Raw genomic sequence first — 11,474 nt, 5'->3', positions numbered from 1 at the left:
GATCATGTGAAGATATTTTTATTCCTGGAGTAGCATCGCCGGTTAAATTTGATATTCTAGTGGTAAATTCATTATTCAACTGATCAATTTCATAACTACCCGTTGGTATACCGACAACGATCCAATCCGGCGTTCCATCGGGTTTATTCTTATTTGCAAAAACAAGTGAATTATTTGACATCAATTTACCGAATGAAGTCGATCTAACATTAGGCCAGCTGTTGTAGACGCGCAATTGTGTTAATGCAATTTCGTTAACGCTAATTGGTGTTGAGAAATTAATACTAAATTCCGGATTTGTTGAACTTAGCGATATTAACGTTGTTGTTGGTGGCGTCGTGTTTGTCACGATCTGGGCTAGCTCGGACATTATTAATATTTATTTGTTCAATCTCCGAGTAAATACTAATCATTAAAGAAAATTCTAGATCGGAGATAATACCGTCGTTGAGACTCTCCGAAAGTAACGATGATAACTTTGAGTACGCATCATTGATTTTAGCAAGTTTACTTTTGTATGAAGATAATTTCTCACTTGTGCACGATGATATTTTCTTCGCGATGATATTTAAAACACCAGCGATTGTTGTTGCTGATGATATTATTATTGTTGCTACGATCGGCGCGATTGTTGTCACTACGGATAAAATTATTCCTGCACCAGCAACTACAGCTGATACAGCATAAACAGCTACATCAATAGTAACTAATCTACGTTGATACTTCTTTATTTTTATCTGATAATCATCGAGAAGTTTTTTTAGTGAATCCTGCCATGATCGCGCCTGATTATATCGGTAATCCGATGCGGTCATTTATTAGTTATTTATTTAACCAATTGTGGTATTCCAGATAAATATTCAAAGATTACCTGACAATCAGCCAGCATCATAGTTCTAGCTTGCGGTTCCATCCTAAATGTTTTTGTTTGATCTTCAAATATGCTAGTAATAAAAAAACCAGGACTATATTCCTGAAAATCAGTATATTCTTCGTCCATTATTACGTTGAATTTTGGTATTGTGATAATATATCCTCGATATATGCCAGTAATTGACGCAGTGAAGTCAAATGTGTTTTTCTCAGGTGTCCATTCAACATAATATGTTTTTACCACAAATGGCACACTGCAGGGTAGATTTTTTGTTTCTACTTCCTCTGGTATCGAAATTCGCGATAATCTTCCAAGTTTCATTGATGATAATTTTGTGCTAATTTCGTTGGCGTTTGTTGTTACGGTAAGAAATTTCTCATTGATAGCTTTTATTTCTCCGTGGTACACTGATGGATCAAGTTTCTTATGTGTGAGTTCAAACATCTTGTTGACATTGTCGTTAACTTCATTAATGGTTTTGTCGATGTTTCTCATTGTTTCATCATGTGATGTTTTATCGACTTTTTGTTGCACTAATTCACGTATCGCTTCGATATCATCGTTTGATACTTTACTCGCTGCGGAATTTGTTTTCTGATTCGTCAATATTCGAACTGCGTTAATATTATTATTGATTTGCTCAATATCTTCATTTATTTTTGTTATTTTTTTATTGAGCTCGTCATGTGTATTTGAGAAGGCATCCGTGAATTTTTTTATGTCATCATCAAGTTTTTTGTTAATATTTTTTGATATTTCGTCGAGTTTTCTAATATCGCTAAATAATTTGTTGAGTCGCTTATTTATTTTGTCTTCGTGTGATGCTAACGCCGTTGATAACTCATTATTTTTTTTGTTTTATATTCACGAGATCGGCCTTTGGTGGAAACTCTGCAATGATATCGGTAATATCAGTGATAGATTTTAATACCAAATCCGATTGACGAGTAAATTGACTGATATGATCATTATATTCTTCTCGCTTAATTATATCAGTTATTTTGATATTACTGGTTTGTAATCGCCCTTCAGCATTTTGAAAAACAGCAACTTCACCAGGATCAACTTCTGATAACGATAGAAGATTATTAATATCGCTCTTGGTTGCAAACTTTGATGTATCGATGTCGCCTACTACTTCTCTTTTTTCTTTTCTGAAGAGGGATCTACCGTAAATGTCAACCATGATATTTATCTAAGGTATATTCAAATAAAATTTTACGATAAGGATTGGATGATTTTGAAATTGCATCAAGGACGTTAATTGACTCTGGACCGCATATTGGTGGATCCGATAATGTTTGTGTTGGAAGTGTTGAATACCAAACTGGAAGTTTTAGTTTTGACACGTATTTGATAAATTCATTTGGCGGTGCTAATCCGTATGAGTCAAAGTAAATAACTTCGCGAGGATTAATCGCGTAGGCAACCCAGTGAGTGCCAGGACCAGAATTTTTATCGAGATTTATTATTCCTGTCTCGGTACGATTCGGTTTGTCAGGTAGTTGATCTCGCATAAATACTCCTCTGAAAAATTTTATTTTCTTTTTTTTTGCTTCACTGATTAAATCTAAATTTGAGGCTGGTAGGCTCGACTTAACCCGGATCCGTACGGGGGTCGTCTTAGATAAAGGCCGGATCCTTGTGTTTGCTGTTGCCGTTTTCGTGCTGCTGCTCCTAACATTGCCATGGCTAGAAGAGGGGGGAATATCCCTCCCTTTTTTTGCGATATCTTCCTCCGACGATCTTTTTTCCTAATGCGGTACTTATTCCACCAAGTGCACCTAATCCTATTGTTTTTCCAATCAGGGGAAGGGCTCCAGCTATCAATCCTGGAATAGCGGCCAATAGCGGGAAAATACCACCTACTTTGATCATATCTCTGATTGCTCCTATTGAGAGATTCAGGCGAATACCAGTATTTGCTGATCTGGCTCTGGTAAAATGTCCATGTTGATTTTTAGTTAACGATAGTTTGTTAGGTCCACCGTGAAGCTGATTGCTTTTTAAGGTTAAACTTAAACCTCGTCGCGCTGTTGTTGCCGATTGAAGTTTTTTTATCTGACCCGGGGTCAGAGTTACGCTGACGTGATCGTATGGCATATTAATAATCACTTCATCTAAATTTAGAATTTTTCACATGTTTTCGACGGGAGCGTCGATGACTCTCATTCTGCCGCTGATGCCTTCCAGGATCATTGTTCTATCGCTGAGAATAACTGCAATTGCTCTTGCCAGTCCGCCTGTGTTAATTCTGGCCTTGAAGTGAATATCGACTACCGACTGCTTTACCAAATCAAGATGTTCCAGGGAAAAATAATAGATAGGATAGAGAGTATTAAAATCTAGTTGTGATATTTGCAATCCAGTATCAATATTTTGATCGCGGCCCATAAAACTTAGTAATCGATGATATGCGCGCGCCGTAGAATATTGGGCAAAATTGATAGCTATTTCTTCGGTTGGCTCCTGTTGGCCATTTATTCTTAATGATACGTTTGTCGCCTCGAATTTATCAAATATCATGTGACTGTGTAATTGATCGTATTTATTTATGTTTTGGAGAGCAACAAAGATATGTCTTGGTGCAGAGGAGCCTTGTTGTGACGCAATTCGCCAGGTAAATATTCCGTTAATATTAACATCGCAGGAGTCGGTCATAGTTGTCAGCCAAGACATAATGGATTTTCCACCTTGATTCATAAATGACAATAATTTTTCTTCAACGATCATCGACGGTGTTATTGCTGGCATCCACAAGGTAATTTTTTCAAGGACAACTTTGCCAGCATCTGGACCAGCTTCTCGCCAGATGGCTCTATTATCATCGGCGTCTCGAACGAAAGATATCGTATGCTTCGCTCCGTAAATAACTTTTCTAAAATGTCTGCAAAATCCAAAAATATGAGATAATGGAATTGCACAGGAAAATCTTCGATCAGCCCCAACTAACATTTTATTTCGTGTGTAAAATCCAAGGTTGTAATTGTCATTAGGTCCCATTACAACAGGTTCGACATCAGCAATATTGGCAGCGGCAGTATGTTCATGCGGTCGTGTTTTATTATACGGATAATTATCAGGATGATCAGAGTTATCCTTGGCGAACATCATACTAGGACCGGCTGACCTGGTAAAATCATCAGAGTATCTTGCTAGTCCTATGATCGTCGTTGCTATATCAACATTATTCGTGATTGATTCAATCTCTTTTCCATCGATCATGTAAGTGGCATTCTTGAATAATGCCATGATACCATTGTTAACAAATCCTATCTTATAACCCGCCGCAAAATTGGTATCATCAGCTTCTTTTACAATTCTTCCAACAAATTCGATATAAGCCTCAGATGGAAGAAAATATCTTGTTGTGTCGTGGACTTGTATTTCCTTTCGATTTCTTGAATTTGGTTCAACTACATTGTACGAGAAATACTGAAAATTTCGCACTGATGTATCCCTACCTACTGGCTCGTCCATATCAAATATTTCATTTGACACTTGGGCGAACATTTATTATTAATAATATCGTCTAAAACGAAAGACGGAAGTCAGAGTTACGCTGACGTGATCGTATGGCATATTAATAATCACTTCATCTAAATTTAAAATTTGTTACATGTTCTCTACGGGCGCGTCGATGACTTTCATTCTACCGCTGATGCCTTCCAGGATCATTGTTCTATCGCTGAGAATAACTGCAATTGCTCTTGCGTTTCCGTTTGTGTTAATTCTGGCATTGAAATGAATATCGACTACCGACTGCTTTACCAAATCAAGATGTTCCAGGGAAAAATAATAGATAGGATAGAGAGTATTAAAATCATACTGCGATATTTGCAATCCAGTATCAATATTTTGATCGTGACCCATAAAACTTAATAATCGATGATACGCGCGTGCAGTAGAAAATTGGTCAAAATTGATGGTTATTTCTTCGGTTGGCTCCTGTTGACCGTTTATTCTTAACGATACGTTTGTTGCCTCGAATTGATCAAATATCATGTGACTGTGTTCTTGATCGTATTTATTTATGTTTTGGAGAGCAACAAAGATATGTCTTGGTGCGGAGGAGCCCTGCTGTGAAGCAATTTGCCAGGTAAATATTCCGTTAATATTAACATCTAGGGAATCGGTCATTGTTGTCAACCAGGACATGATGGACTTTCCGCCTTGATTCATAAATGACAATAATTTTTCTTCTATAATCATTGACGGTGTTATTGCTGGCATCCACAAGGTAATTTTTTCAAGGACAACTTTACCAATATCAGCGTCCGCACCAACTTCTCGCCAAATGGCCCTATCATCATTGGCATCTCGAACAAAAATTATCGTATGATTTGCTCCATATATAACTTTTCTAAAATGTCTGCAAAATCCAAAAATATGAGATAATGGAATTGCACAGGAAAATTTTCGATCGTCGTCTTTTAACATTTTACTTCGTGCGACAAATCCAAGGTTGTAAGTAGTATCAGTGTCAATTATCATATCTTCGAGATCAGGAAAGAGAACAGCAGGATTTTGGCGATCAGTTGGTTGTCTCTTGATAAATTGTTTATTACCAGGATGATCATAGGTATCCTTCGCGAACATCATACTAGGACCGGCCGATCTGGTAAAATCATCAGAGTATCTTGCTAATCCTATGATCGTCGTTGCTATATCAACGTTATTTGTAATTGATTCGATCTCATTTCCGTCGATCATGTAAGTAAAGCTCTTGAATAGTGCCATAATTCCATTATTAACAAACCCAACTTCAAAATCCTGCCCAAAGTTGGTATCATCAGTTCTAACAATTTTCCCAACAAATTCGATATACGCCTCAGATGGAAGAAAATATCTTGTTGTATCGTGGACTTGTATTTCCTTCCGATTTCTTAAATCTGGCTCAACTACATCATACGAGAAATACTGGAAATCTCGCACTGATGTATCCCTACCTACTGGTTCATCCATGTCAAATACTTCATTTGATACTTGTGCGAACATTTATTATTAATAATATCGTCTAAAACGAAGACCATCACCTGAAACAAAACTTGTATTTGCTAGATTTGTATTAGCAACTTCATTTACAAGATTTGTCTTAGCAACTTCCTGCGCTAGATTTGTTATAGCAGCTTCTTGTGCTAGATCATTTATTTTTTTATTTGCCGCATCATTTATGACCTTACTAACTTCGGGTGGCATTTCGCTGGTAATGGGTAATTTGACGGGTTGCTTTTTACGTACTAAACTTAATATTTTATTTTTAATAGCGTTGAAGCCTTTACTAGCCAAATTACCGATACCAGAAACAGCAGTCTCACCTATCTTTCCTATCGCTTTCAATCCTAGCTGTTTTACCATTGGTCCAATTTTAGGTATTACTCGCGTAACAAGACTTCCAATGATATCGCCGAATCCATTGCCGTGGACATATTTGTATACTGGCAACCGAGAGTTTACTATGCGGACCTGATTAGGTCTGCGTTGATGTTTATGAATAATCATATTATTTCAATTGTGTTGTTTTAATCAATGAGTTCATCAATAAATTCCTTATAAATGTGAGAATTAATGATACCACCACGGAATAATCGCTGACAAATATCTGATGCTTCGTTGACTATCTCACGGGAGTTATTTCCTGCTCGTTTTCCTCCGATTAATACTTCGAGGCGAGATACGTCATTGACAACGTTATCGGGACAAATGGTATATCCACTTCCTAGTTTTTTTGATTCTGAACTAATACCCCATCCCTCAAATATATCTTCCTCTTCTTCCTCTTTTTCTTCTTCTTTACCTATTTTTTTTACTTTTTCTTGAAAATTTTTAAATCCCGAATCATTAAAATCGATCTCCTTACCACTCGCAGCAAAATACACAACTGGAATCCACTCTTCTCTGTTATATTTCTCAAAACTTCTGGGATATAAATATTTACCTTTTTCATCGAATTTTTGGGCAATTTTAATTAATTCGTCTGTGGAGCTTTTTTGTAATATTTCAATTCCCCTCGAAGTAAAATCGATAGATGGGAAAGTTTTGCCAATTTTAGCAAAACTTCCTGATGGCGTCGCAGTTTGTTTTGTAAAATTTTTAAACTTGATAAACTGATCATCATCATCCCTGGCCTGATGTTTATTAAATTTTATTCTGTATATTATTTTATCCCACTTATTTTTATCATAATAATCCACCCCCCTACTCGTTAAATATTTTTCTCTCTCATTGAAACTACGATTTGCAAAATGTCCAAGATCTTCGAGATTAATAGAGCTAATATTTTGCAAATCTACTTTTATGCTAAGAAGTCCAGTTTCGGTAAATTTATCTTTTATACCCGCGAGAGGACCGGTTTCTTTTTTTTCTTTCTTCTTTTTCTTCTTCTTCTTCTTCTTCTTTTTTCTTTCTTAATAGTTCTTCGATTTCTCTTTTATCTCTTAATCGTTGCTCTTGCTCTTGTTGCTCTTGTTCTTGTTTTTTCATTTGTTCACTTCGAGTTTGTACATCTTGTGACTGTTCTGCCCATTTTCCTCGTTCTTCTTCAAAATCTTTCAATTCTCTATCCCTCCAATCTTCTCGCTGTAATTTTTTTTCTTCAGCTAGTTCCCTTAATATTTGTTCCATTCTCAAGTCTGCTTGTGCTTTTTGCAATTGTTCTTGTAACGCTTGTGTTTGTGCTTGTCCTTGACGAATTTGCTCAAGTTGACCAGGAACCACCCGAGAATGCTGCTCGATATCTCTTGTCATAGGAATAAGCCCAAGATCTCTAAGTTCCTTATCTTTCTTTTGTTTACCATATGCGACTTGTTCGATAACTCCAGTGACTGGACTCAACCATTTTGACGATACCTCAGAAATTCCATGTTGTACATCATCGTACTCACGAACTTTTTTCTTAAATAATCGTTTTGTCGGAATAAGTTTCTTTACTGCCGCTAATTGCTCTCGCGCTAATCTGGCAGAATGAGGTTCTCCAACTGTACTAGTTTTTCGACTCATCTTATTTTCAACGATATTGTTTTATTGCAAGATAAAATTAACATCTGCAGCCCTTTCCTTGCAATCGCACATAAATTTTACTACCCCCCCCCCCTAAATTTTGTTGTTTTTTTTTATGCCTGAAATTGCATCCTGGGTCGAAATTTCGCTGATTAATTTGCGCAGGAGGGTTTATTTTTGAAATCTGAGGGTTGTACGGAGAAAGTTTGTTTGGGAGGCTTATTTTTATCTGAGCCACCTGGTCTGTACAACTTCCCTGCTGCTTGACCATGCAAGAATCCCAATGGGTGGAATTTCATCCCGTCTCCTCATTGGCAGCCTCAGCTCCCATCGAGTTTGAAATCAAAGGACAGCCCGAAGATTACATCGATCTGAATAGCAGTTACTTGTACTTGAAAGTCCAAGTTCTAGATAAGGAAGATGGTGGAGTAGATCCCGCTGAGATTATAGCTCCCGTCAACAATTTCATGCATTCCTTGTTCAGCTCAGTGGACTTGTACTTGAATAACAAACTGGTTAGCAGCAGCATGGATACTTACCCTTACCGTGCCTACCTGGAAAATCTCTTGACGTACGGACCAGATGCCAAGACAAGTCATCTCAATGCCTGTGTGCTGTGGGCAGATGACGAAGCGGGCAAGTTTAAGATAGCTGACGCAAATGACAATGACGGCTTTACGGCAAGACGAGACAGAATCGCAGGCAAAAAGAGTTTAGAACTGATGGATCGTTTGCATTTGGACATGTGGTTGCAAGAGAAATATTTGCTGAACGGTGTCAATGTTCGCCTGAGACTGAATCGTAGCAGTGCCGCTTTCCATTTGTTGGCTAATGAGGATGCTACTAAGGGTGGCAATCCTAAAAGCGAAATCATGGTGGCCAGACTCTACGTACGACGCGTGGAAGTGTTACCTAAAGTGGGAAATGACATCAGTCAGACGTTGAGCAGAACGACCGCCAAGTATCCCATACGACGTGTGGAAGTGAAAACGTTCACCATTTCTTCTGGACTGCAATCCATAACCGAAGATCATCTGTTCCAAGGACAGTTACCCAAACGTTTGATCCTTGGTATGGTCTCGAATGCAGCCTTCAACGGAACCTTCACTGAAAATCCTTTCAACTTTCAACACTTCGACGTGAAGAAAATCGAAGTCAGTCGCGATGGCAAGACCTTGTGTACCCGACCTTTCGAAACTGACTTTACCAACAACAATTACTTGAGATCGTACTTGTCCCTGTACGAAGCCACCGGTCAGTTAGGAACCAACACCAGTCACGGCATTGAGTATGAGGATTATGCAGGAGGCTATGCTTTGTGGGCGTTTGATTTCACTCCAGACCAAGGCAGCGACGAGGGACATTTCCACCCTATAAAATCCGGCCAGATTCGTGTGGAACTTCAGTTTGGAGCACAACTGAAACAGACAGTGAACGTCATCCTGTATGCAGAATTCGATAATACCATAGAAATCAACAGTTTGAGAGAAGTCATTCTAGATTATTAGAAAGCCATGGACTGTTATCCCTCTTTACCTAGTGGAGAAACTTTGGAGATGAAATGTGAGGAGACCATGGAAAAAGAAGAATCTCAAGACAAAGACGAAGAAGATATCATGATGAAGTCGAGATGGCCAGAACAAGAAGCCCATTTAGTCTGCTGTTTTGCCAAACACTTGGTCGACAAAATAACGGAATTGATCAAGAAAAATTGCTATGGATGTCAGAACGATCTTCCCAGTCAAATTCAACACGATAAATGCCTGATGTTGAGTCAAGAAGAAAAATTGGACGAGTATCTGGACGAAGCTTGGAGTCTCATCTCGAACAAAGACGTGTTGCACCAGTGGTATAAAGACTTGCGTGAACATTCTTGTCCACCATTAACCACTCAAGAGATCCATCGTATCGAAGCTCTCCTGAATCAGAGTGAGGAAACAGAACGAATAACCGTTTATTCGTCAGACATTTTCAAGCAAAAAGTCAGGATCGAATTGACGACGTATTATTACCTGTGAAGAAGAAAACAAACACAAATCAATGGATACCTGGGAATTTTATTACCTTTTGAACCACAGTTCTTATACGGCTTCTTGGAATCCTATCGTCTGTGCTAAAGATGAACTCCCTCATCGCAAACCTAAAGACCATCAAGCTTACGTGATCAACACGGACGACAGTCATCTCCCAGGAACCCACTGGGTAGCCGTCTACTTTCCTCAAGAAGGCTGTGTGGAATATTTCGATTCGTACGGATTGCCCCCTTTGGAAGACGATATCATCGACTTTATGAGAAGAAATGCTCAGACCACCCGATTCAATAATGTGAAATTACAAGGCACAGATTCCTTGGTGTGTGGACAGTACTGTGTGTATTTTCTGCATCATCGCAGCCTGGGCTATTCCTTAGAACATTTAGTGACTCATTTCGATCCTCGTTCTTCTGCTAGAAACGATGTGAAAGTAGATCGATGGTTTTGTGACCATTATGCTTATCTTTTGTCTCAAGCTAGGAAACGTAGTGTCCATCAATGGTCTAATGATTTCCAACAGTGGAAATCACAATTTCATTCACAACGTTGTCAGCCCTGTTTAAAGTAGATTGTCATTTGAGAAAAAAAAGTTGGTGATTTGAAAAAATTGTTTGATGTTATCATGTTGGATTATTGTTAGAGTTGTTGTTAGTTAGTGTTAAGTGATTTTTGAATAAAAAATGTTGTGTTTTGAAAAAAATGCCTTTGTGGTTTGTTTAGCTATAAGAATGTTGGATTGATGCTCTTTCATTTCTTACTATCCCTCTCATGAACGTTGCGGCTCGAAAACCGTGTGGGGATGTTTTCCTTCACGTCCGCGCTTTAACTTTAAGAACCGGGTTGTTCCCAGTCTAGCCATCCATTGTCGACTCATCCTCCTAAGAAGATGTGCTCCAAACTAGCTAAGCTCAACGAAGCCTACGTGAATTTGCATAGGGTCAGACACAGTCTGATACCGAAGCCAGAAGAAATAGAGAATGTGAGAATGTTAAAAATCACTGAAGACCTGATAGAAGAGCTCTTCAGAGAAGAAATGAACAGGGAGAAAGAAGAATGGACAGAGAAGTACAGACTTCAGAGACAGCAGCAACAGCAGCAACAGCAGCAGCAGCAACCTGAAGCTGACAGAGGCTTTGTCGATTGTCGTATCGACACCAAAGAATTCTTCTTCTCGTTCCGAAGAAGCAGACCTATCGCCAGAAAGTCTATCCTCAGAGGACATCGCATTCTTAGAAACTAAAAAAAGAATGCCATAGCAAAAAAACAAAAAAACAGCCCTTTTCAGGGCTACCCAATACTCTAGAAAAGAAATAACGATCGATTTGCCAATGTGTGTAGGTAGAGTAGTGTGAAAATAAACACTAACTCTTTCTTAAAAAATGTGAGGGTATGTGTTTGTGTGATTGTGTTTGTAAGTGATAAAGTAGGTTGGTGTGGATAGTAGATTAAAATGATGTTTGTTTTTTTTTTGGGGCTGCTTGAGGTGTATATTTGGGGTTAGATTGGATTGCTTTGCGTATGTGGATAGTCAATTGAAGTGATGGGTAGCATAAAAAAGTGAGCGAGTG

Source organism: Sinohyriopsis cumingii, unplaced genomic scaffold (assembly GCF_028554795.1).
Source record: "Sinohyriopsis cumingii isolate HCF-2022 unplaced genomic scaffold, ASM2855479v2 utg000160l, whole genome shotgun sequence".
In the NCBI taxonomy this organism is placed as follows: domain Eukaryota; kingdom Metazoa; phylum Mollusca; class Bivalvia; order Unionida; family Unionidae; genus Sinohyriopsis; species Sinohyriopsis cumingii.
This window is presented reverse-complemented; position numbering follows the sequence as displayed.